General features: G+C 44.2%; 1 protein-coding gene across 4 annotated transcripts in view; it reads right to left on the reverse strand.

Annotated features, from left to right (window-relative positions):
• The window catches only part of zmiz1a (zinc finger, MIZ-type containing 1a), a 108,413-nt gene that overhangs the window by 78,493 nt on the left and 4,325 nt on the right, over nucleotides 1-25,595 (reverse strand). For all 4 annotated transcript variants that reach the window (XM_063491218.1, XM_063491220.1, XM_063491217.1 and 1 more), the window contains exon 2: nucleotides 1,564-1,679. The gene's annotated coding sequence lies outside the window, so the exon portion shown is untranslated. The remainder of the gene's footprint in view (nucleotides 1-1,563; nucleotides 1,680-25,595) is intronic.

The following is a 25,595-nucleotide window of genomic DNA, read 5'->3' on the forward strand; positions in this document are numbered from 1 at the left end:
ACGGGGATAAATACTCTTCAGTAAACAGCAACAGTCTGTAACGTGTTTGCAGCAATGATAGGCTTTCTAAACAAATTAAGCCAAAGCGGCTCTACATTACTCATCCTGGCCGGCTGTCTGGCCAAATTCTGTCTCCACTGCACAGTTGTTTGATCAACTGTTTGTGCCGAGTCTATGTGTTAATGTGAGGGAGGGAGAGAGGAAGAACAGATATGAGTCCACGGGCTTGAGCTGAGACGAATACAGCACGACAGCCGCAGGGAGAAGCAGTGAAACTAGTCTTCCTATACTTTCATGTGTCTGCAGTCATGTGCTGTCACATTCGGAAGCTCTGTTCTTTCTTTCGCTGTGCATTACTTGTCAGTCTGCCGATGTTCGGCGTGTGTGTGTGTGTGTGTGTTAAACCTGTCATTTTCTGCACTCTGAAGTCCGTGTCCTAATCGCTTTGGCTGATCCCTGCTAGTCGGGTGTGTACAGTATTTGTGTCAGGCTGGCTATATGTGCACACGAGTGTTTGTGTGCATGGCAGATGCTCCCAAAGCATAGCCTTTGCTCAGCATTCACACACACACACACACACATGTCTGGTTTGCTATCCTCGTGGGGACATCCCATTGACATAATGCTTTCCCTAGCCCCTTACCCTAACCCTAACCATTAAAAATGAATGCCTAACCCTAACCCTTACCCTAAACCTAACCATAACCTAATTGTAACCCTGACAGTAAAACCGCATTTTGAGTGTGAAAATTGCTTTCAACCCCGAGGGGACCTGGATTTTGGTCCCCACGGTGCAGAAAGTCCCCACCAGGATAGTAAAAGTCAGATTTTGGTCCCCACCAGGATAGTACGAACCCGTACACACACACACACACACACACACACACACACACACACACACACACACACACACATAGTATTAAGGAAGATTACCTTGCACTTTATTTATTTATTTGCTTCCTAAACTGCCCCCACCCAACTCCCAAAGTCCCCCCTCCCCCCCAAGTCATTTTTCTTAATCCCTGGTGGAAAAGAAAACGGGAGGCAAATAAAGAGTGTAATATTGGACCACTACAGACACTACAGACCTACTTTTTAAATGGCTGATAAATTTTCAGATTTAGGGCAATGAAAAGTGCACTAGACCTTTGAATGGGAGCCACAATAAGGTCCCGGTAAGCTCTTTTAAAGTACAGTGTGCCCTACTATTACTGTTTGTCACTACAAATCTCTTTCGAGCTAGACTTTTTTTTTTTTTTGGAAATCAAAGGTTCTTGAATCATAGCATGTTTTTTTAATGATTTCTCATTTTGACACTGGCCACAAGCATCATGGTGGGGATTTTATTTTAAAGCAAAGCCTGCACAGCGCCTCATAAACAGCAGCTGCAGACTGCTTCCTTAGCTGCCAGCTCAGGAGCGTCCAGTCAAACCAGCCACATCACTCCCTCACTTTTTCTCTGCATGCCAAGTCGGCTCCAAGTCAGGAAAAAAAAGGAGCCAGGATTGATTCAACCAATGTGCACAATCGATGAGAGGCAGAATGAGAGAAAGATCCGTTTACCTGCGTGAACCTTGACCTCGGTGGTAGTGCCGCTGTGGTCGCCACCCCCTCCCCCGCCCCGCCCGTCATGTATTCCTCACGCAGGGTCCCTCGCTGACCTCTCCTTAAGTGGCGATCTGAAGGGAAAGCGAGACAGAAGAAGAAGGCTGTTAAATTTCTTTTAATGGAAAGCCAGTGAGAGCCTGGTTCAGACAGAGGACAAATGTATCACAGAAAACAAAAAAAATGCACCCCGGAGTTGAAAAATGTACGCGGGAAGCCATGAGGGAGTTTGCTATACTGCCCCATTTACTCTACCTCCTAACCCTGCCGGAGAGCCAATGAACCAATAAACAGCTGCACCACCAATCACACTACCGTGCGTATATACTGCAGCAGCAGTCCTGTGTAAACCCCCCACCACCCCCATCCACGCGACCCCACCACCCCCACCCCTGCTGCACAGGAACAATGTCCTTCCTAAAGGTTATCAGCAGCCTGCTGCTTGGTCAGCCCTCATTCTGAATCCATTACACACAGAGCATCGAGATTCACTGCCTTAATACACCTCTCTTAGTCTCTCCTCACTGCTTCACTGCGCCCTTTACAGGCCGATACAAATCCAGCGTAGGCCCAGAACACACACATTTACACGGGTTTTGAGATTAGCCTATCAGAACTTTTCCTTTCTGCCTCTGTGATTGGTACAAATTTCATCACCACAGAAGCTGTGATGATTAAAATGGAGTACTACGGTAGCCCCTACCCTTGACCACTGATGTCCAAATGCAAAACTAACTTTGTCATACACTTTGATTTATGGCCAAATAACTTTGAAACTAATCACATCCCCGCCAGCCTCAGCTGTAGTCTGTGTTTGGTGTAAAACAGCAAATGTTGCTTAGTATAAAAAGCTAACAGACTAAATCGTTTTGGGGTCCTGCAACATTACTGCAATAAAGTTTATAATAACTGACAATAATAGTCCCCCAGGAAGATACACAATTCCCCTACTTCTTCCAGTGTTTCTTCACATGCTATCTGGTCAAGAAGTAGAGTACGTCTAAAAACTGCAGTTTAGAGTCAAAACACGGACAGCTAAAATCTTGTTAAAAGTCTGGGGATCCAGAAGTGTATGGTTGATTGATTTCTCTTAGATCACTTTTGTTAGTGTCCATATTTTGCAAAGGTTTGAAAACAGTAGTTTTGCTTCAATCAGCAAAAATCAGCACTCTTTGTCCTGGCAGCAGATGTTAGCTGAAGCTATAATAAAAGGAATAAAATGACTGAAATGCATAAAAGATAACACCATGTAAAAAAGACAACACCTAAAATCGCTGATACTAATATTGAGAGAACAACAGACATATGGTTGGAAAAGCAGTGGTCACTACCATCCATATTTCCTGTCTCTCTTTACTATTCCCATCAATAAAGGCACAGAATCCATGTGATGCGATGGCAGGCACCTCATACATCACGGCACCTGCTCGTTCATTTATTCCATGATGGGAAGGGAACATACTGAAGACTATAATGTGAGAAGGGGATGGGCTGGGGGTGTGGGGGGGGGGGGGGGGGGGGGGGGTGCTGATTTTGGACAGAGTCCAAAAAAGAAGAGGACAGGGCAGAGAAGAAAGCCATAAATACGCAGGGAGGCGAGCAGGTGTTCGAGAAATATGATTTACAGGGGTCTACGTAGCACGCGGTGCTGACAGGTAAGCCTATTAGGTTGCTATTACCCAGCTATAACATGCACCAGTGTTTAAAGGTGATGGGTTTATGAGAGAGTTAAGCTAGCCATACATTTAGTTTTAAAAATGCAGCAACTACATCATTACTGAGCTGGTTTCACATTGATTTAATTCACTGCGTCGCCTTTTTTTGTTTTTTCCGAGCTGACATAATTCGGCAGCCGTGAAAGAAATACGTGTTTCGCTTCGCTTGTTGAATAAAAAACAAGCAAACAAACAACAGCAAGCTTGTTTTATTGCAGTAGATGTTAGGTCTGATTCTACTTTAGCGAGCAACACCAGGTTTTTCTCTTTTTTTTTTCTCTCATATTCTGAAAACGACATTAGCCTTCACATCCAAAAGAGTGCAAGAGAGAGCTAAACACTGAGATGGCAGTGCATTTCTGCGCATTGAAAACTGCCAGGGAGCAATCAGTGAAGAATGCAAACGTTTATAAGAAACCCAATGCACTAGAACATGGAGATCTGCAATCGAATTTCACTTGAAATACTGCACGAGAGACACAAGACTGCGAGAAAATTGCTACCACTTGAGCAGCACACTACAGATGGTGTTGAGAGCAACACAGCACATAGCAATGTGTTCTTTAATAACGCGGTGAATATTGCAGTGAAAAGCTGAGTAGCTTCTGCAGACTCCTGCTTTTTTTCCTTCCCTGTCAGAAGTGTGAACTCTTTCATCCAGGATATAAGAGGCTGCGGTAAAATCCTCAAAGAGACTAATCGCGTTAAATGAGGTTTGTGTCTGTATCCATGACTTCTGAGTGTGCGTGTGTGTGGGATGTCAGGGGCTGGGGTGAGGGAGGTTGTAGGTGCCTTTGAGCGACTACAAATTCTTGTCACCTTTGAATCTAAACTCTGTCCTGTCTCCGCTCGAGTCAGCCGTCTCCTGTTTTCACTCGGTTAATGCTTCAGTCCTGGTAACTGTATCAGTTGATCGGGTGGTCATTTACGGAGACACGAATACATTTTCTCTATTCTTAAAAGTGATTCAGTTTCTGAAGATGACAAAGCCTAAGTTTGCCTTTTAAAAGCCTTTAACACCACCACATTTACTTTGGCTTCCTGGAGGGGAATCCTCGCCTCAAGTGGCCGCTCGTACAGTTCAGCTCATACAGACGCGTTCATACAGAAGCATGTGCACAAGTACGCACACATATGCTATGCATCGAAATAAAAAAGCAGCAGAGCTTTAAAAGCAAACCTCATCTTCCTTAAAACAGCCAGGGCTGTCCCTGGGTGTCTTAACACAACTCATCAACTGTTAAACCAGAGAGAGAGGCAGAGCAGTAAAAATCAATGCCCCCAGCACAGCAAACAGCAGTCAATTATGTTAGTTGGAAGAGGAAAGAGCGAGAATTTGCAGCAGTGTCTGGAGAGGTAAGGAGAAAGAAATGGGAGGAATCCAAGGAAGGAAGGAAGGCAGGAAGGAGAAAGTCCATCTTAAGCTAAAAGCAGCAGGCTAATATATGTAATTGATTACCTCTATGCAAATAGAAGAACTTTAAAAAAAACCACCGACTGCAATTTAAAGCAGGAGCAGAGGCTCTGAAAATCGATTGACGCCATGAGCGAGAGAAGCCATTTTCCTCTAGCCAAGATAAAACACTTTACTACGAGCTGTCAGACACTTATCAGGAGGAAATTAGCAGAGGAATACCATTTTCCCAAAACAAACAGGTCAAGTGTTTCTCCTCTTTTGAGTGGCCTGTCCCACGCTTTCACCGTCTCCCGCTCTGATATCATCATCTGTTATTTCCTCCTGTTTAAATGCCAACAGTAAGGGAGCCAGGGCTGTATTTCATTCAAACAGATCATTTGTAATAAAAGAGGAGGGGGGGGGGGAGAAAAGCCCCACGCAGGCAGGCCTTGCGCACCGGCAGTAGCCGTCTGTTGTTTGAAAGGTCTCCGGTTTTGCCTCAACTCCCGGGAGCGACCCCAAAGCCTGCCAGCACCCGCACGCACTCGCTGACGCAAGTCCGTCCTCAATCTACGAGCCCGATCTCACCAAAACAATATCTGAGTTTCTGGCCTGCAGTCGGTGTTACTGGCTGAAAAAAAAGGAGAGAAAACAAGAAAGAAAGAAAACAGACAGAGAACAGAGCACAAAGAGATGTCGAGGCAGGCAGCAGCCCACACAAGACAACTTTGGTGGAGAGAGAGAAGAGGCCAGCTCGGCGTCAACATCAACACCGGTTCTGCAGTCACTGCTCAGCAGGTAATTATGATAACAACGTGTTCCCTAGGCGGCCTCTCTCTGATTTAGTTTCCAAGCACTTACCCTTCCTAAAATCTCCCCCCTGATAACATCTGATATGATTACAAAGTCGAGATCCCTTTCAAAGAGCGCCCACTTATGTGCCTTTAATTTGGTGTACACTAACTTTCCCTCTCGTGACTACTCATTGAAGCTTCTCGTCTTATTGTGTACGCCTAGTTAAGATGTTGCACCCTTTGGATTGTCATAACATTTCGGAAAATGCCGTGACATAAACGAACCTCCCCTACCGACATCATCCGTTACGGAGCGCGCCACTTGCTTTCTATTACCTTCCACTGTAAACACAGCTTTGCCGCATGGGGAAATACGCCATTTCATTGTGTCAGTTAACATCCAGTTTTAGCAGTGGGAATTTGGCCCTGAATGGAATCAACCGAGCTGACCCTGTGATTACCTCTGCGGTGCGGCATTTTCCTTGGCTGTCATCACAGCCGACCCTTTAAACGGCCAGAGCTGCTCTGCAACAGAGGCTAGGCTGTTGACATACTGAAGACATTTAAGATAATCCCGGAGATGTCTCTGTGATTTCCAAGATTACATCTTCAAAGGGGAAATGCGCCCGGCAGCCTGTACTTGAAAGGGAGAGAGATGCGGAGGGCTCTTGTTCTGAAGGAGGGGGTGGAATAGCTCAAGAATGCAATCATGGTTTTGGAGTGGAATAAGGCCTGTCCTGGCTAGCTAAGCTGGCAGGAGGGTAAGAGGATAGGAGGGGAGCGTGGCGAAGGAGAATCAAACCTGAGAGAGAAAACACACCTGTCGGAAGGGGACAAAACACAGCAGGGCTGAGATAGAAGCCTCACCTGTGCGACCAGACCTGGGCCTGCCTTGTCAAGTTGTCAAGTTGAGATTAAATAGTTATTCATTTCCTCCACATGAACCAACTTTTTTTGCCTAAGAAAACAGACTTAAATGCTTCAAAGTGTATACTTTTATATTTGATTGTGTCATAGTGCTGAGGTAGAAATCAAAGCTTCTCAAGCCTGAAGGATACGGTCGTTGCTAACCAGGTTTGGGACAAAATATTGCTCTGGTTGTTGCGTAGCACTTTTCAACTCAAGTACTTTATACCAAATGCCTCACACTCAGATGAACACACTAGAAAGCAACTTGGGGTTCTGCCCAACGATACGGAGCAGTCAGGGATCGAACCACCAAACTCCTGAGGTACAGACACCCTTAATATGGCTGTGATATACCGATATATGCTCACGCTTCCACACATATCAATGTGGAAACACTCACTACTTCATGGCTTCTTGTAGAGGCAGAAATCAACCTAATGCAGCTAATAAAATAAAATCAACCTTTACTTTGTTGCCACATTGTTTTGTTTTTATGCGACAAAACACTGAACTACTCTTTCCAGTCCTCTTCACAATAAAAGTCCAACAGAAATAATACTGGTACTTTTTTTCTGCTCCCTTATTTCCAATGGGTCACTGCATGTTTGATTTGGCACAGATTTTACACCTCACATTTATCCAGGCTTGGAACCAGTTTGTGTCTCTTCCTGGTCTCAAACCAGGGATCTTTTATAAGTATGATAAGCCTGTTAACCACTATGCTATGAAGTCACTATAATTAAAAAAAAAAAAAAAAGTGAAGTTAGTTCTGGTGGAAAAACAAAGAACCTCATGGGGGAAAGCAAAGAAAAGCAAAAAAACGTAATTATTAAAACTGAATGATATCATACGCAAACACTAACACCACAGTTCAGTGAATACATAATTTGTTTTTCTTCAGTTAGACAGATCATAAACTACAAGAAATTAGTGTATTGTAATGTATTGAGATTGCAGATTTGCTTAAGCTGGGAGCAACGTGGAAACCGGAGACCACAGGACGTGAATGATATTTGTCAACTTCAAGTGACTACAGGTGAAATAACTTCCAGGCAAGCGACTGGAGCATCTACCAATGAGAGGATAGCATTTATTGACAGATGACTTGGACGTAAATACATTAGAGACTCACGTAGGCAAACAGAAACTGGAATCTCCACAAGCGAGCAGGTCACTTCCAGTGTGGACGTAGCTTTAGTTTTCATGGGGATATATCGCAAGCTATCCTGTAACTCCCGTCCATTTTTCCAGTTCTGACCCACTGATTGGGACCCCCTTCTGTGATGGTTACTTTGAGGTTAAATAAAGCCAGTTGCCCAGTGGATCCACTGACACACCTCTCAGTTAAAAAAATTGAATGCCCTGACTGCTAGATGCCATTTGTTTTATATCTGATCATGCATGCATGTAGATGCGCTATTGGAAAGGAAGCTTTAGGGGTTGTCTCCTTTAGTCTCGAAGACTACAAACCAAAGTACAACTAAACTGGGGCTAGGAGCCATGTACTGTCTGTGATATTTTAGAATCCACCTGAACTTTACAATGAACTGAATGCTGGCAAATGTCAGTCCCTGAGTCACTTAATTACTTGAGAAGCGTTTTAAATGTCTTTATACCATTTTTTTTTGATTGCAGATATTTGCAGAATATGCTAGATTGAGTCCACCAAAATCTGTTACAAACGTCATTATCTTAGGTCCATCCACTCATGGCGCGTGCCAAGTAAAGTTAAGAGGGCTGATTTGTCCTCTGCACACAACCCGTTCTGACAATGAAGGACTTGGGCGCTGTAACTCCAGCGAACATGACTTCACTCCTGTGCAGCCTCCAGGCAACTCTCTCCCACAGAGTGTTTACTGCATCATCACAAAGCATTTTTAGATCCAGTGCATGACATCTGCAAGCAGCCGTGAGCCGCTGCATCTACGCAGAAGACCCAAAAGAGAAACGGCAAATCGAATGCACCACGTCAAATTAATTAGGAAGTATTAAATAAAAGCAAGAAATTATGACTCATATCTGCAACAAATGTCAGCAGTGACGTCCTGTGTGGCTGTGAGCACCTCTTAATGACTCATGGAAGTGTTCGCTAATGTGGCTCTGACGGACATTAAAATCATTCAGCGGGATTCTTTCCAGTCGCTGACCGGCATTGTGATAACATCGGGGTATTTTAACACAGCACATGAGGAAGAGCTGTGAATAACAGAAGTAATAATGGCTATTTAACACCACACAGAGTGGCAGGCAAAAACCCGAATGAGTGTGCTTCCTCTCAGCTGGATTGATGACATCATCGGGACCAGAGCCCAGAGCTGGGATCAAAAAGCACAGAGTGAGGCCTGCCTATTATCAGCTGCACATACTGTACAGCATGAGAAGGCACAAACATCCAGTCAAAGAGGCACACAAGTCACACAACCACCAGAAGGCTATTTATGAGCCACGGAAGAAAGGGAGACAGAGGAAAACAAATCTGTCATCAGCAGGAGGCTGGGAGCGAGTAGACAAATCGGCTGAATCATAACTGCGTCTCGCAGAAAGGAACTTATTTTAGAATGAGCACCGATAAACTGCTTTACAAGTGTAGGCAGCATTAGGTACAGTATGTTTCCTCTCAGTGAGCTCTGCATCGAGGGCCCCTCCTCGCTTCTCCAGCCTCACTGGCCACAGTTGAAAAATTAATGCAGCAAACTGACAACACTTAGGGCCTCCCTCCCTCTCGCGCTCACTCTCTCTCGCTCTCTCCCCTTCCTCCCCATGTACCAAACAGGATCAATTACCAAAGCAGGGCTCCACTCAGCAGCGCTAAAGAAACAAGAGGCACTCTCCATCACAGCTGCGTGTGAGCGTGCACATGCAAGCATATGTTTGTGTGGTTCGGGCGCGCTTATGATGAGCAGAAAGAGGAGGAGGAGGTGGTAATAGTCTGTTTGCTTCTCTAATGACAGCAGCAGAGTGGATTAGTGAGCCTCCTAACCCTTCAGCATCACTCCTCTGAGTGGAGCTTGTAAATAACCAGTTATGGTCAGTGGGAGAAGGAAAGAAAAGATGGAGACACCGAGACTAATAAGCTAACAAGCGCTAAATATGTGAATGTGCAAGCATTTTTTTTTTCTTCGTGCACCTTCATTTGTATGCAGGTGGAGATTTCAAGGAGTTCCATTTCTACAACATCAGCCAAGTTATTCAAATGCAGCACATCTGACTGGAGAGGATAACATAAAGAAAGGCATCAGCAGAAATGGCAGCAGGCAGTAATCCCCCAGCCAGGCCACTTGTGTTTGCCACGCAGGCAGGCAGCGCTGTCAGTGGCAGCACCCATACAGGCCTTATCAGTGACAGCCATAGGGCTATTCTAATAACCCCGCTGATGCTCTGCGGTGCAGGGACAGACGGGGAGATGAGCATGCAGACAGACAGGCGGACAGGTTTCACTTCCCGCATAAAGAAAGAGCCTGAGAGCCAGGTATCAGCTCATGCCTGTGTGTGCTCGTGTGTTTGTGTATGTGGAAAACTTTCTAACATGTAATGCTCTGACAGCTTCATACATGCTGTCACTGTCATCTGAATACGCTACAAGGTTGACCAGCCCACCTATTAACCCCGCACACGTGCCCACTTTGCATTTACGACAGCGTTCTCTAAACTCAAGCGTGCTGGTTTTGCAGCCCCCGGTAGGCGCGTATCTGTCTCCGGCATCATTATCACCATTCAAAAGGTCAAGCACAATGCTTCCAGCCTCTTCTTTGTGATTTATGCCTTTGTGCTATTAACTCTCTTCCCATTACTCTCCATCTGTAAATCTAATCACACTCCCTCACTGTTGCAGCGCCTGGTGCTCTCAGGACAGAAGCCGCGGCCGACGGGAAACAGCTTATGTAAATACAACACTGTTGACATAAGACGGGCAGTACACGGTGCCTCGCTGCTATGATGAGACACGCCGATTAGCGTCCAGATAAGAACAGCTATCGCTTTATTGTTCTTTCTTTTCATTTGCTGCAACTGTTCTTTGCTATCTTTTAAAAATCCCGACATCTTAATGTTTATTTCATATCTACAGTATCATTTCCCTGAGCTCACCTTAAGAGACTGAGGTGCTGTTGTTAGTAAAAAGACCAAAAGAACAACAAAGAAATGCAGACGCAGTGCTGCGGGGCTCCATTTGTAGTCAATGAATAACTCGAATATTGACACCAGTAAATGAGGGTGTCACTCATGACGCAAAGAAACAGAGCAGCGTTCAGCAGAAGCGCTTCCAGGCATTCTCTGCATGTATGTGAGCCAATAATCATTACCTTGGCTTGAGAAAGGCTCCACAACCACTTGAAGCCCCGTGAAAACATCTACTCTCGCGTGCCTCGAAGCGGCCTTGGAGCACTTTGAGGAAAGTGGGCTGACGAGCCGCTCTATGGCTGCCACATGCAGTATAAAGACTTAATCAGGTCTCCCGTGTCTAAGTACAACGATGGCTTCTGAGAGAATTCCCTCTGCAAGGACTGATGGGAACCTCGGTGATGACACAGAGAAGCCTGCAGGCCTGTCAGCTCGTCTCGATGCGGCTCAAATCAGCGCTGGCCTAACGGAGAACTTTTTACCGCGGCGCTGACACGCACTCACACACTGGCTGACACAAATCTCCAGCATCACTTCAGCCATCCACTCAGTCCTTCAACATCATACTCGACATGTGGCGTCTGTGCGTGAGATTCTCAGCATACACACAGACTGAGTCATTCCAGGTTTAAATTTGGATGTTGCATGACACACGACCATCTCAAAATAACGCTCTGATATGCAGAAGAGCAGCAGTGCTTTAGCACAGAGCCAGCTGGACCGGAGACTACAGTAAGGATGAACAGGTAAAGGTTACGTTAAGTTCACTTGGCACAAACTCTTTGGTCTGCATCAGTTTCTGTGTTGTATCGAAATGTAAGATCTAAACTTAGCAAAGCAATTTTAGCTCTAGATTTGGTTTCAAGCCCTGGGATAGATTGGCAACCTGTCAAGGGTGTACCCTGCTTCTCACCCTGTGACAACTGGAATAGGCCCTCCCAGCATGCCTGAATTGAAGAAGGAGAAGAAAATGGATGGATTTGGTTTCATTTGATTAATACAACATTAAACAGAAAAACTGTCAATGAAAAACTTAGTATCCGATGTAGCAAAACGCTAGAAACTTTGCCAATTGCTGCTTTTCTTGCAAGCATCTGAAACGCACGCTATTCAAACCACAAAAGAAGAGAGTTTTAAGAAATCAACGCAAAGCCCTAATCTCTTTGACAGATATCATAACTAAAGATTTCAAGATGGTGACTTATATTTTATGTGCCACCAAAAAAAATGCTAGGAAAGAGCGTTTAATAATTGATGGTACTGGAGTAGGGAGATAACCGCTCTCCTCCTGTTATCAATCATTAATGGAGTTTCCATCAAAAACACTTCAACCCCTCAAGTATCAAATATCTCTTGAAGGTGGAAGACCCACATTCAAACATCCCACTTAATCAAAGGGCACACAATATGCTCTCAGTTTCTCTCATTTTCACTTGCTCAAATTAGGATAATCACAGCACAAATTAGAAAATTGTTCACAGCTTAAGTGTAAAAGTAGGCATTTTCGCAGAGGTCTTCTTTTGAGTGATGAGGGTTAATGTGCAAATTTTAAATGTTTAAATCACGGGGGGGAGAAAAAGAAAACAAAAATAGCCAGTGTTTTTATTTTCTTACAGAGACAACAGATCAAATGCTGAATCTAAGAAATGCTTTCTTTCTATTTTTTTAATATGATGCAACACCTCAAAGTAGTTGGAAAAGGGCTATGTTTACCCCTCTGTTGCATCAACTTGTCTTTTAATAATATTCACAAGCATTTGGAATTTGAGGAAACCTATTTCAGCTGCATTAGTGGGCCTGCTTTTTCATATTTTTCATTTCATAATGCAACACAAAAAGTCCGCTGAAGTGCAGGCAGGTCAGCATCTGCACTCTTTTACTGTGCAGTCACGCTGTTGTGATATGTGAAGAACGCGGCTTTGTCTAGCTAAAAGAACTGAAATATAGCATGGCTGTGGTATTTTGAAGATTTTCACAGTATATCACATGTTACTGCTATTAATATTATATCTGTAACATGAGCTAGTTGTCTCACAGAAGTACATGAAATACAAGTCATTATCAAAAAGGAGCAACACAAATAAACCACATGACCAAAAACAATAAATTATCTACTTTTAGGCTTTGTTGACAAAAATCAAATATTTGGCACATGAGTGGCACGTGGAGTCGGTGCTTAGAAGGCTGCTTTTCATGCTTTTACCAGATGTAGCGTCGGTTTAGCAGGCCTGCTGTTTTCAAACAAAGTCAACATATGGCTCATTAGCATATCTGTGCCTCACCTGGCTCCCTCTTTGTGTGTTTGTGTGTGTGTGTGTGTGTGTGTGTGTGTGTGTGGAGGAGCTGCCTGAGCCCCACCCACAGTCAAAGACCAGCACACAAGCAGCAGAGCAGAAATGATTTAAAGTTAAAAACTTCCAAAAAGCAGACACAACTCCTGTCTTGGTCTTGAGTTATCTCGGTGCATCTCCGCTCTCTCTTCTTCATCCTCCATCTGTCTGCACTGTTCTCAGCAACAGCTCCTCTCCCAGCTGTTAGCGAACTGTTATGCTACCTGGCTAGTTAGCGTCATTTCCCAGCATGCTCGTAAGCGCCGTAATTACTGGTAAATTATTTTATGTTTCACAAATTACTGGGAGCGTCACTGAGAGGTGAAGAGAGCTAACTGTGGATTGTTAACGCCCGTGCTACCGTACTGCTCGGTCTGTGATTTTAATCCTTGTTAAGTGGTTGCTAGGCAATGGGATGAAATCAAAACAGAATTTTTTTGATATAAATCAGATGTTACAGTTGTGAAATTAAAATGACACAATGCTTAATTAGGAGTTATATGTGGATTAACACTACCAGTAGGTCATTTTAGCCCATTGGTAGGTGGCTGCCAGGTAACGTGATGACATCATAACATCTGATGTGGATAAGAACCTTTGGGAGCTTTAATGTAGCTGTGTGCCAATTCTGATAGCTAAACTTGTGATCGTGTTCACCAATACGCCAACCATATGAGTCGTGCGATTAGAACTATGAGTGAGAAGGGTTCACAGTTACTACAGACCCACTCTCGTGCTTTTTACTGCTACCGGTAGACAATAATATAGTCCATTTAAGCCACTTGAAAAGCCCATGTGGATGTTTTATCCGTTCGCCACTATGCCACCCGGCACTACAAGCTACCCCTTTGCTTTAACTCAGAGGATTTACTGTCTATGTTTCCTAAAAAGGAAAAGAATGTATAATTTAATTGGTAATGCCACATGGCACTTTTCCACTTTGCCTCCCTCCATCCTGATCCTGAGACCATGCAGTGGTTTCCACCACAGCGTCTCTTCAATGCATTTCTTCTCAATTTATTTTGGAATTGTTCTTTTTTGTGTGCGGTGATTTCTTTAGATTGTATATGAATCCCAGAATTTGGTGCAATCTTATGCTGAGACATTTTTTTAATTATTGTTTACCTATCACACCACATATAGAGTGATAAACCTATCCCCATTCTTACTTCTGAAAGCCTCTCTGCCTTTTTTAACATAATCTTGTTACTATGTAACCCTAATTAGTTGTTAGATGTTTCACCAGGCTTTTTATAGCCCTACACAAATTTTATAGCTTGAATTTGATACTAGTTACACTGTAAAGTGAGCATATGTTTTTTGAAAAGCAGTACAGCTTCTGAATCTCAGTGTTTGATATATGTTGTCTCCGTGCTGCTTTCAGTTAAATATAAGCAATAAATTATTTGCACCGTTCATTTACATTCAACAACGTGTCTGAACTTGTATATGCAGCACTGTTTGAAGAAAAATCTGTCTATCTGGCTCGCTCTGTAAAGCTGAAGGCTGGCCTGGTCAAAGTCACGCAGGACACGATGTGCATCAGCGACACTCACAAAGAACCGTAACACTGCTGCTACCCTTTAAAACAAACACAAGGTTACACACAGCCCCGTGTGTGTGTGTTTGTGCATGTAAAGCTGCACACACACAAACACACACCAACACACACGAGTCAGTTAGAGTTTACAGCTTTGGACTGTCTTTAAGGGATCAGCCAAGATCCTTCAGTCCACCGCCCAGCTAAGGCTACACGGTGTAAAATTTACTTTTACGGTATCCTTGAAGCATCTCCTCTAACAGCCTCGCAGGCTCAGATTTCACATACACACCATACACATTCTACACTACATAAGCACTGCAGCTAAGTGATACCAAAAATGACAGAGTATCCCTAATTACCCATCAAGATGGTTCTGACAGTGTTCCGTGTGCCAGTGATCAGTGTCATGGCGTATCGCCAGCAGCGACTAGAGTTTGTCTGATTTGTAGCTGCAGCTCAGTAGTGGGTGGTACACCATCAGAGCTGCAGTGCCATATACTTTCTCTCTCTCCCCCTTCTCCTTTTGCCCCCCCCCCCCCCCCCCCCACACACACACACACACACACACACACACTCTGTCCTGTTTCACTAGCCCCGACCTTGCCTGTCATCGGTATAAAGCAGCTTTTCAAGGCTGCTGCATTACAGAAACACAGGGAGGACACTGAGAAGATTCTGTGGAGAGAATTCATCTTAAAAGGTTCAGACACAAACGTGGGCTCTGCTTTAATTTAACAAGCAATATGCTTACATGTGGTGTTGAAAATAGACTGTCTACAGTCATGCAGCTGTGCTTTGAGCTGTACCCCAACGCCAACGTGCTCACAAAAACTGTGGTAACACGCAGATGGTTATGTTTACTACATTTAACACCTAGTTTTCTTGTGTTGCGCCGTTACCTGTACTAAGCACAAAGTACAGGTGAGGCTGATGGGAGTGGCATCAGCATTGCAGGCAGCTGGTCATAAACACACAAGTGTTTGGAAGCTGAAACTTTTGCCAGAATGTTACGCGAGCAGAAATGATAATAAAAATCACAGGATCATTAAAAGAGAAGTCAGTTTGTGCACAGTCCATTCAGCAGCTGTAAAAGCACTTGTGAGAAAAAACCATCACCAAAGTCAGTAGTTTTCTGAGGAACATGAATGTCAGTGGAAAATGTCTGGGAACTCTGTCCCATAGATGCTAAAATAGGTCAGTATATACCAAAGCGTTTTACCAACTGACCATCACTGCTACAACTAGAGCCACGTCACCAACATAGACTATATCAGGGGTGTCAAACATAAAGCCCGGGGGCCAGAATCGGCCTGCTAAAGTTTCCAGTCTGCCAAATGAACATCTTTGGAAAATGTGAAAGAGAGAATCTATTTATATTTTATAGCTATCCCTTCTGATCCAGACCTCCCCACTTAGCAATTTATACAATACCAAAGTAAATAAGCAACAGACAAACAATTAAATAACAGAAAGTTCCTGTTTTTTCACCATCTACTATAGAAGAAAATCCAAAATATTAGCAGCATTTTTAATCATGTAAAAAAAAAAAAGCCCGTCTTTGGCTTATATTAAAATATCTCCAGGATTAAATGGGTAGTTAAACTTTTTTACACTGACAGAAAGAGGAGTTTTACTGGTCCAGTCCACTTAAGATAAAAGTGGGTGTGGCCCACGATGTAAACAAAACTATATAAACAAAAATACCGGGTCACCTACAGAGATCACCGATAGGAGGTGTTCGACATGCCATGAAGCTCCCAGTGCACAGTTTATGTGCCGATGTTAATGCCAAAGAAGGTTTAGAGCTGGTTTATTACGTCAGCAGTGTGTTGGGGACTTTTATGCACTCAGCACTCGGCTCTGTAAACCTTACACGTCTGACCTGCTGTGGTTCCTAAATGCTTCCACGTTGCAGTAAAACCACTTACAGCTCATTGTGGAATATAGAGAGGAAATTTCACAAACTGACATGTTGCAACAGTGGCATCCTATTTCAGGACCATGCTGGAATTCAGTGAGCTGTTTGGAACAAACCATTCTTTCACAAAAGTCTGTAAAGCCAGACTGAGGCTGAAAACACCTGAATTACAGATTAAGAGGTGTGGCTCAATACTTCTGTCCACAGAATGTAGCTAAACATGAAAAGCCTGTCCAAATATGAGGTCTAGTCCATGTCAGTTGTATACTGTGAAATAAACACTTACTTTCAGACAAAAAAAAATAGTTGAAAGCACCACTTTAGAAAACTGAGATGACTACAAAAACAACAGACTTATTGTGTTAGCAGTTGGCCTGTTTAATTGAATAAAAGAACCTATAAAAAAAATAAATGCACGCGTGGAAGATGTGTCATAATTTATCTCATTAGTGTTGGGATAGCATATGTTATTATAGTGCCATTGTGAACCTATGAAAGGCTGATTTATACAGTGTAAGCACACTGTGAGCTTTGGCTATGGTGCTGTAAGTGAACTGAATTAATGCACAGAGCCAGCCAGTTAATATTTGCTTAGTGAAATGCTATCTGAAATCTGCAGCGCTGATGGTTTTTTTAATGCCTTTAAAGTGTAAACCAGCCATGAGTTTGTCAGGTCATATGAGCTGTTCTGATCTTAAACCAGAGGCAGCATTACTAATGAACCGTTGATCTATGCACTACACTGTCTACAATGTATTATTTGAGTAAATTAACCTCTTTGCAGCGACAGTATGTAAACATTTATTTTCAGGCTTACTGGAAGAAGCCTTTGCATTTAAATCATGGAGCCATCATGGGCTTGGGTTCCTGCCAATAAAGTGTCAGAGGTCAATTACCTTTCAAAAGATAACAGCCAGATCTACCATTTATCTTATCGCAAGCCTGATTTCCATCTTGTGGATTCATAAGTAAACAAGATGTTGAGATATTTATTTTGAAAGGGAGCAGGCGTAATAAAGGGGACTAATCTACTTGTCACACATGCTCGCCTTTTACTTTGTGACTCTTCTGACTCACACGAGATGAGCTGAATCAAAGCGGCTTCTGATTCAGTGACTTGGGAGCTGAGTATTCGAGAGGCTTTGAGCTAACAAATAGGTTTACTGCTTTATCTTAAAGGACCATACCTGTGGTTTCGTAGACCTTTCATTTGCTGCGCACATCTCAGATTTTTTTCAGTTTTTATTCAAAGGCCTTTTGCTCATTGATGACTGTCTGCCAGGACAGAAAAATACAAGACAATCAGAAGTTTTGTTGTTCCTGTGCCAGAGCCAGACAAATAGAATCAGAAAAAGGGGCATGAAAATAGCAAAAATGCATCAGCTGAAATGATCTTTGAAAGTCATCAGACTGAAATCATAATTCTTAAATGCCTTCCTTCCTTCAACATTAGTCTAACTACTCCAACCAAGCAGCAGAGCAATCTAAATCTGAAAATGATTTTGACAGACAAAAAAAGACACTAATCATTTGTTAGTGGTAAAATAGCTCCTTCATCTCCCTAACAAAAAACATAGCCTAACGTCTGATTGAATCAAGAACCAAAAAGAAAAGCTTGATTCAGTCAGACTCTGTTTTTTCACATTGAACTTAACATGTATACTTTAAACACCAGCCAATGTTAAAGAACAGTATACCGGCCATTTTATTAGTTACACTTTGCCAGAGTAGGATTGGACCCCCTTTTGCCTCCAGAACTGCATTAATTCAACAAGGTGCTGGAAACATTCCTCAAAGATTTTGCTACATATTGACATGAAACATCGCACAGTTGCTACACATCCATAATGTGAATCTCCTGTCCCAACACATCCCAAATGTGCTCCACTGGATTGAGATCTGGTGACTGTGGAAGCCTTTTGACTACAGTGAACTAACTAACTGTGATGCTCAAGAAACAGTTTGAGGCAATTTGAGCTTTCTGACATCGTGAGTTATTCTGCTGGAAGCAGCCATCAAACATGGGTACACTGTGGTGTAGAGAAGAATGTTGACAGCAAGCATATTCATGTAGGCTGTGGTATTTAAATGATCCTCATTTGGTACTAAGGAGTCCAAAGTGTGCCAAGAAGATATGCCCTGCACCATTATACCACCAGCAGCAGCATGAACTGTTGATACAAGGCAAGATGGATCCATGCTTTCATGTTGTTTACACCACATTCTGACCCTACCATCTGAATACTGCAGCACAAACTCATCAGAGCAAGCGGCATTTTTTCCAATCTTCCATTTTTCAGTTTTGGTGAACCCATGTGATATGTAGCTTCAGTTTATTCTTAGCTTCTTAGTGTGGTCTTCTGCTGCTGCAAGCCCTCTACTTCAAGGTCTGACGTGTTTTGTGTGCTCAGCGTCACTCTTCTGCATACCTTGGTTGTAACAAGTGGTTATTTCAGTTACTGTGTCCTTCCTATCAGCTCAACGGAGCGTGGCCATTCTCCTTTGACCTCTGACACCAGCAAGGCATTTTTGCCGAGAGCACTGACACTCACTGCATATTTTCTCTTTTCTGGACCATTCTCTGTAAACCCAAGAGATGGTTGTGTGGAAAATCCCAATAGATCAGCAGTGTCTGGAATATCCAGACCAGCATGCTTGGCACCAATAACCACGGCACAGTCAAAGTCACTTAAATCACCTTTTTATCCCATTCTGCTCCTCCGTTTGAACTACAGCAGGTCATCTGAAACATGTCTACATGCCTATAGGCATTGAGTTTCTGCCATGTGATTGGCTAATTAGACAACTGCATTAATGAGCAGTTGAACAGATGTGCCTACTGAAGTGACTGGTGAGTGTAAGTTTTTATGCTGATTTCCAAACTGTTTGCTTTTGGGTTTAAAAAGACTGGAAAAAATTATTGATTCTTAAATAAGTTAGAGTTTGTCACAGTCTGCACTGTGCTCTACAATTGTAAGACACTTAAATTGCAATCAGGAACCATTGTCAAAACCGTTGTTGCAGTCAAAAGCTGAAAAGGCACTGCTTTGACAAGCTGCGCTGTCAGAAATTCAAATCAAAATGGGAAGTGAGTAAACATGGATATGAAACGGCGCATGTGAATCTAGTTTTCTTTCTTTCTTTTAAAGGTGGTTCACAAATCTCTGATGTGGCGTCTTCAAATATACTCGCAGAAGGAGTTTTCACTCTGCTGTCAACCACATCACTAAGTGCCGATAACATAACTTAAAGACAACTAAATGCTGTGTGTGCTGTGATGGATTAGCTGTGTCAATCAAGCTTCTGCAAGTTACACTTCATAATCTAGTGAAGTCACAGGAAACAAACAGCAGCTTAAAAACAATCAGAAAATGTCAGAAAAGATATGCATGTGTAAAATACAGTGTAAGTGATTTGGTGTCAATGAGCTGGGACATGCAAAAAAATCATAATATTAGTAGCAAAACTAAGTTATGGTCCTTTAATTGTGAGTTTTCATTTTCCCATGACCGAGTGAGCATTCACCAGTCTCGTCACTTGGCAGGAACTCACCTGTTTTGGGGTGGGGGGAGGGGGGGCACTACTACAACACCAATAAATGTCAAAACAGTGAGCGGGATCAATATGCAGGCATTAATCTCTCAAGAAGGTATGCGATGTATCAAACTTGGCAGACGCTGTGTGTGTCAATCCGCACTTATGCTCTCTTTAACAAAACCGAGCAGCCGCAATTAACGCCTTTTTATTCGTTCTGTCATTGGTTTTGTCATTAATAGCGTTGCCCCAGGCACAAAGAGCCAGTTTAACTGTCAAAATCCTCCCTTCAGATCAAGTGCACATCATCGTGGCTGATGAACAACCTGATAAAACTGACATTTCCCTCCTGCCTGCACCTGTGAGTCTAAGGAAGAGCGTTATCAGAAGACATGGGACGGTGCCAGCCCAGCTTGACTGAGTGCCACACAGTCCAAAGGACAGACGCTTCACATAAAGACAACAAACAACTTAATACCCTGGTGTGTGTGTGTGTGTGTGTGTGTGTGTGTGTGTGTGTGTGTGTGTGTGTGTGTGTGTGTGTACGGGTTCGTACTATCCTGGTGGGGACCAAAATCTGACTTTTACTATCCTGGTGGGGACTTTCTGCACCGTGGGGACCAAAATCCAGGTCCCCTCGGGGTTGAAAGCAATTTTCACACTCAAAATGCGGTTTTACTGTCAGGGTTACAATTAGGTTATGGTTAGGTTTAGGGTAAGGGTAAGGGTTAGGCATTCATTTTTAATGGTTAGGGTTAGGGTAAGGGGCTAGGGAAAGCATTATGTCAATGGGATGTCCCCACGAGGATAGCAAACCAGACATGTGTGTGTGTGTGTGTGTGTGTGTGTGTGTGTGTGTGTGTGAGGGCGCCTGTGTGTGTTTGGTTGTGTGCAGTGTGAATTTTAATGAGAAACGCAGAGAAAGACACTGGGAGACCAAAACACAAGAGATAGAGTTCTGAGATTGTCTCCCACTGTGTCTGGACTGGCGGCTGCTACTCTTCGTGACCCCGATGCTTCGAGCCACAGATCAGATCAGGGACGCTGTGCGACAGATGTCTGCCCTGGCGCTCTGTTCCAGGCATGAGTGCTGCTGGCACACAAACCAACGAGGGATGGCGGCGAGGGGGAAGGCGAGGGGCAAAAAAGGGAGAGAACAGAGTGAGCACAGAGGACGAGGTGGATGGCATGAAAAAGGAGAGGAGGGAAAAGAAAACAGGAGAAGAAGAAAGGGGTGGGGGAATTCGCATGTCACTTCCTGCAGACTTCATCAGCAGGACGAGATATACTCCGTCACATCTCTGTCAGAAACCAGTTTGGGCAGAAAGAGATGCTACAAGTTCAGACATACCTCCAGCAGCTGACCCCGACTGACCTGGGGGACGAACAGGAGGTCCTCACGCTCATTTTGAGAAATAAACATTTGCATGAGGCAACACACAAGCCTCGTCTCTGTGCAGTAAAAAAACCTGATAAAACTACAAGTTTTCAATCAGGCACCGCTACACAAAAGTCAACGCACGACCTCCACACAACGACTCGCTTCCACTCTGAGGAGCAACACACGATAAAGATGATGAGAAGAGAGAAGAAGGGAGCTAATTATAGCCGCGCAGCAGGATGGCCAGAAACAAACTTGATTATCATCATCGTCAAGAAGGCACAAAGGAAACCTGCTGCCTCCCCTCTTCCACCACAATCCAATAGAGAGGCTTTTAGCCTTTGTAATGATTTAGAAAGTGACAAGTCAAACAGATTTACTGTGACAGCCTGAAAGGGACCAGCACGAACACTATAACAGCTCACGTGATCCAGACCTCCGAGCACTTCTCCTATTCCCCCTTCCTCTTCTACATCCCCTTTCTCAAGCCAGCCACCCCTTCACCCACCCACCCACCGTTCCAGTGGTCAGGGAAGAATGAGGCCGGCTCAACAGAGGTAGGCAACAACCCTATTCATTTCCCCCCTCACTCAACACGAGCCCCCTTCAAACGAGAGGGAAAAGCTCTGCTTTTGTGGAAGTTAGTTACTTAAAGCGACAGCCCACCAGATAAGGATCTGGTCGCGGAAAACTTGTGGTACAGAGTAAATGGAGATACCTTTGTACAATTTTAACACCATTACCCATGGTTTATCAGATTTAATGAGCCATGAATGTGAGGTCAAATTTTCAGCTCGCAGGAGCAGCTGACAACATTTCTAAAGCACTGTTTGCCCTTCCAGCAACCATAAAACACAATTAAAAATGCTTATTAATCTGCAAAGGAGAATCATTAAATGTGGAAAACATAAGGCAATCATTGCAACATCTTTTTTTTTTTTTTTACCATTATTAGTTTTCGAGTAAAGACAGTGCTTTTTCTTACCCTCTGTTTTTCATCCATATTCATTGGAAGGTATCTTTTGTGCCCTGAGTGACAGGCTCTACATTTGACTTTCATTTCCGTGTCTGAAACATGGAGAAAATTTATGTTTGAGCAGCGCCGGTCCCTCCAGGCCTGAGATGGTTTTCCTGGTGCAGTCATCTGATTTTTTTTTTTGCCTGCCTCTCTCCCTCTCCTTTCTCTGGAAGGTGAATAACACCTTGGCTGTTGCGAGCTTTGAAAACAGAGCTACCCCTAAAAAGCCGTCAGAGATGGCAGCAGAGGGATATGCGTGGAGAATACTCAAGAAGGAGAGACCCTCAGGCTACCCAGATTTGGTTTCTACTCATTCTGGCTTCCAAAAACAAAGGAATTCCAGAGAAAATCAGGGCAGGACCTCACCCCAAGCCACCTCTACTGCTGCTGCTACTGTTACTACCACTACCCCCATTTCCCTCACAAACACACAGCACAGCAAAGGTGATTTCATGCACCCATCAATGAGACATCCCTTCTCTCTTGTTATACATTTATGCTGATTTGATATCCAGGGAGACGTGACAAGTAAAAGAAGATGGCAGTGTGTGTGTGAAGTTTGGTCCTAAATTTATATTTCAGAGTCTGGTCCATCTGCTGCTCTCGTTTACCGTCACTAACCAGCATGACTTAGACATCATCTCTGGACCGGAGCACAACACTGTGCAACCGCCTCAAGATATTGCAGGTGAGGCTATGATATGACAAACTGCACCCCCACCCCATCTTTTCCAACATGCCCCTTGCTTGACTCAGACATGAAACGTGTGAGGTCCTCACGTGCGTCTTTAACAATGTCAACACATGCCATTCAGCCTCCACTCAGCTGGAGCTGCCAAGTAAAGGCTGGAAGACGGCTGTGAGAGCAATACAGCTGAGCCGTATAATAACTCTGGTAGATCATTAACATGTAGGTAACGGGAGGATGTTGGGACTGGAGCAGACACGGCTGACTGAAGAAATATTATCGCCTTTTTACTAACAATATTTACAAGCATGTTAAATATAAATCGCTTTACTCAAGCTCACATATTTATGAACAGCAGCCCGCATCCTTAAAACACAAGGACTCTCGTTGGTTTGTCAATAATGTTTGCCAGATAATTAAAGAGCCCTGGGAGACAATGATAAACATTGTTTAGAGGCTGATCCCTGGCAAGCGCCAAGCAGTGTATCATTGCTGTCTCCGGAATACACACGATTACCCTGGTCTCATTACTGATATGATAAACGACGGCTTCCACCGTGGCTTTGGTGTGCCGGGAGGACGCACGCAACAGGGGTAGATTAGGGGAAAAAAAGTGGTTAAACACATTGCCCCTGTAATAGACCAGCGCTAAACAAGAAAGATGGGTTATCTGCAGGAGGACTGCAGATAATGTTTGTGATATTTGCAAAGTCAGGTCTGCAGCCAGCTTTTATGGTGCTTCCAACCATTTATTATGAATTGCTGAGATTACTGTTTAATAATGTGGACTCAGACTCTTTGCTTCTTTATTTGCTTCACTCCTCATCATCCCATTGCTCCCTTCATCCCTCTCCTTCTCTGTGAAGTTAATGCTGTTGCTCGGCCCCGGCCCACCAGCCCGTCTCTTTTTACAGTTAGTGTATCCACACAGAGGTTTAAAATATGCCCCTTTATCTGAGCCGCCCAGGCGGGAAAATGAAAGGGATGTCAGTCCTTAGAACCCTGGGAAAGCGCCTGGCTCAACCGCCAGTGTCAAAACTGAGGGGAGGGCAATAAGCGGGCAAACACACTGCACACTGTAATAGACTTTCTTTTTTTTTTCTGTCACTGAGCAACGTTGAGAAATAGGAAGAAAACAGCCTTATTAGAGCAGCGAGGCTCACGATTATATGCCAATATGATTTGAGGAGGCTCTCCATAACAACCACAACAGGCATCATTAACTGACCAAAAGGCAAAACTGGAAAATCAAACCCCAGCGTACGGCCGACTCCCCGCCCTTAAAGCTGAATGACATTTTTATTGCTCGCCCGCACCTCGGCAAAGAAAAACGAATGCCACTTTTCGCTATTGACCACGTTATCAGCCCAGCGCTCTTTGCATGCGTAAGCAGCAGGCGTTGCGTGAGAGCAGATATTGCACGACTCCTTCGCAGCCTCATAACCCACACCGCGAGCTGGAGAATAAATGCTGTCCCTTTGCATTAGTAACATCCCAGTTAATTTGCGTTGTCAGAAAACAAGGAAGTATGTATCCCTGGAGGCCATGTTGGGAGACAATTCGACCGCCTTCATAGAATCTCTGCCATCACTCTGCATCTCCCACGCAACCTCCACCAGAAAATCAGCATCAGCGTGCACTCTGAGAGACAACAGTGCCGACTAGACAAGGCGCTGTTTATAGCACAAATGGTATTATAAACACAGCATGTGGTGTATTATCTTTAGAAAATGATTCATTATGGCCTATAAGCTAGAAAGATTTGCAACACGCTGGGTGGAGGGGGTAACTAAACTGTATCTAAAATTAATTCCTATCATTGGGAATCCTCCTCGAGATGAGGTGCTGTTGCTTGAAAACATAACAGGTTATATTGACGCGGGCCCAGCAGGCCGGTCGGCCCAGCACCTGGCATGAAATGAAGCGCAGGACAAGCTTCGTGAGATAGCGAGAGGGAGTCTGAGCGCAGACCTGAGTGGCTCTCTGGCAAATGAACCCACGTGGGACACTGTGCAAGGTGTGAGGACCTCTTGGAGGAGGCTTGCAGACGTGCTCGAGTATCAAGAGAAGCAAGGCAAACACAGCAGATCAGTGCCAAAACTGTAAACCCACTGACCCAGCGTGAAGAGGGAGAGGGGAGTAATTAGCGACTGTACTTACAACTCAAAGGAGGAGGAAAGAGTAGAGGAGAAAGTAGGGAAGAGAAGGGGGCGGGGGGGCTGAGAGCACACAGTTGGAGGATGAAGACAATGAGTTTGTTTAGCTTAAACAGGATTTACAAGCCAAACAGACACACGCCAACGCCACTCACTCAGACACATACTATCTCTTTTCCTCGCTGCCTCCCGCCCCTCCCCGCCCCCTCCCTGTTTCGCCAACACAGACGCACAGAAACGCAGCTGAGACGGGCTCTCTGCGAGGATTTCATCAGCTGGAGGAAAAAAGTGAGGGTAATTGCTCGCGATGGTGAGAAGTCTTGAGTGCATGCAGCGGCGTTGGGGCGAATGGATGGATAGAGGGAACATTTTGTTCCTCCTGTGCGGGCTCCGACTCTCATATTGTTCCTGATGAGGCCGGGTGTCATTTATGATTCAAGGGTCCCCGCTCTCTCACGGCGGATGGGAACAGGACACGGCCATTGTGAC

The sequence above is a fragment of the Pelmatolapia mariae genome, linkage group LG13 (assembly GCF_036321145.2).
Source record: "Pelmatolapia mariae isolate MD_Pm_ZW linkage group LG13, Pm_UMD_F_2, whole genome shotgun sequence".
Taxonomy (NCBI): domain Eukaryota; kingdom Metazoa; phylum Chordata; class Actinopteri; order Cichliformes; family Cichlidae; genus Pelmatolapia; species Pelmatolapia mariae.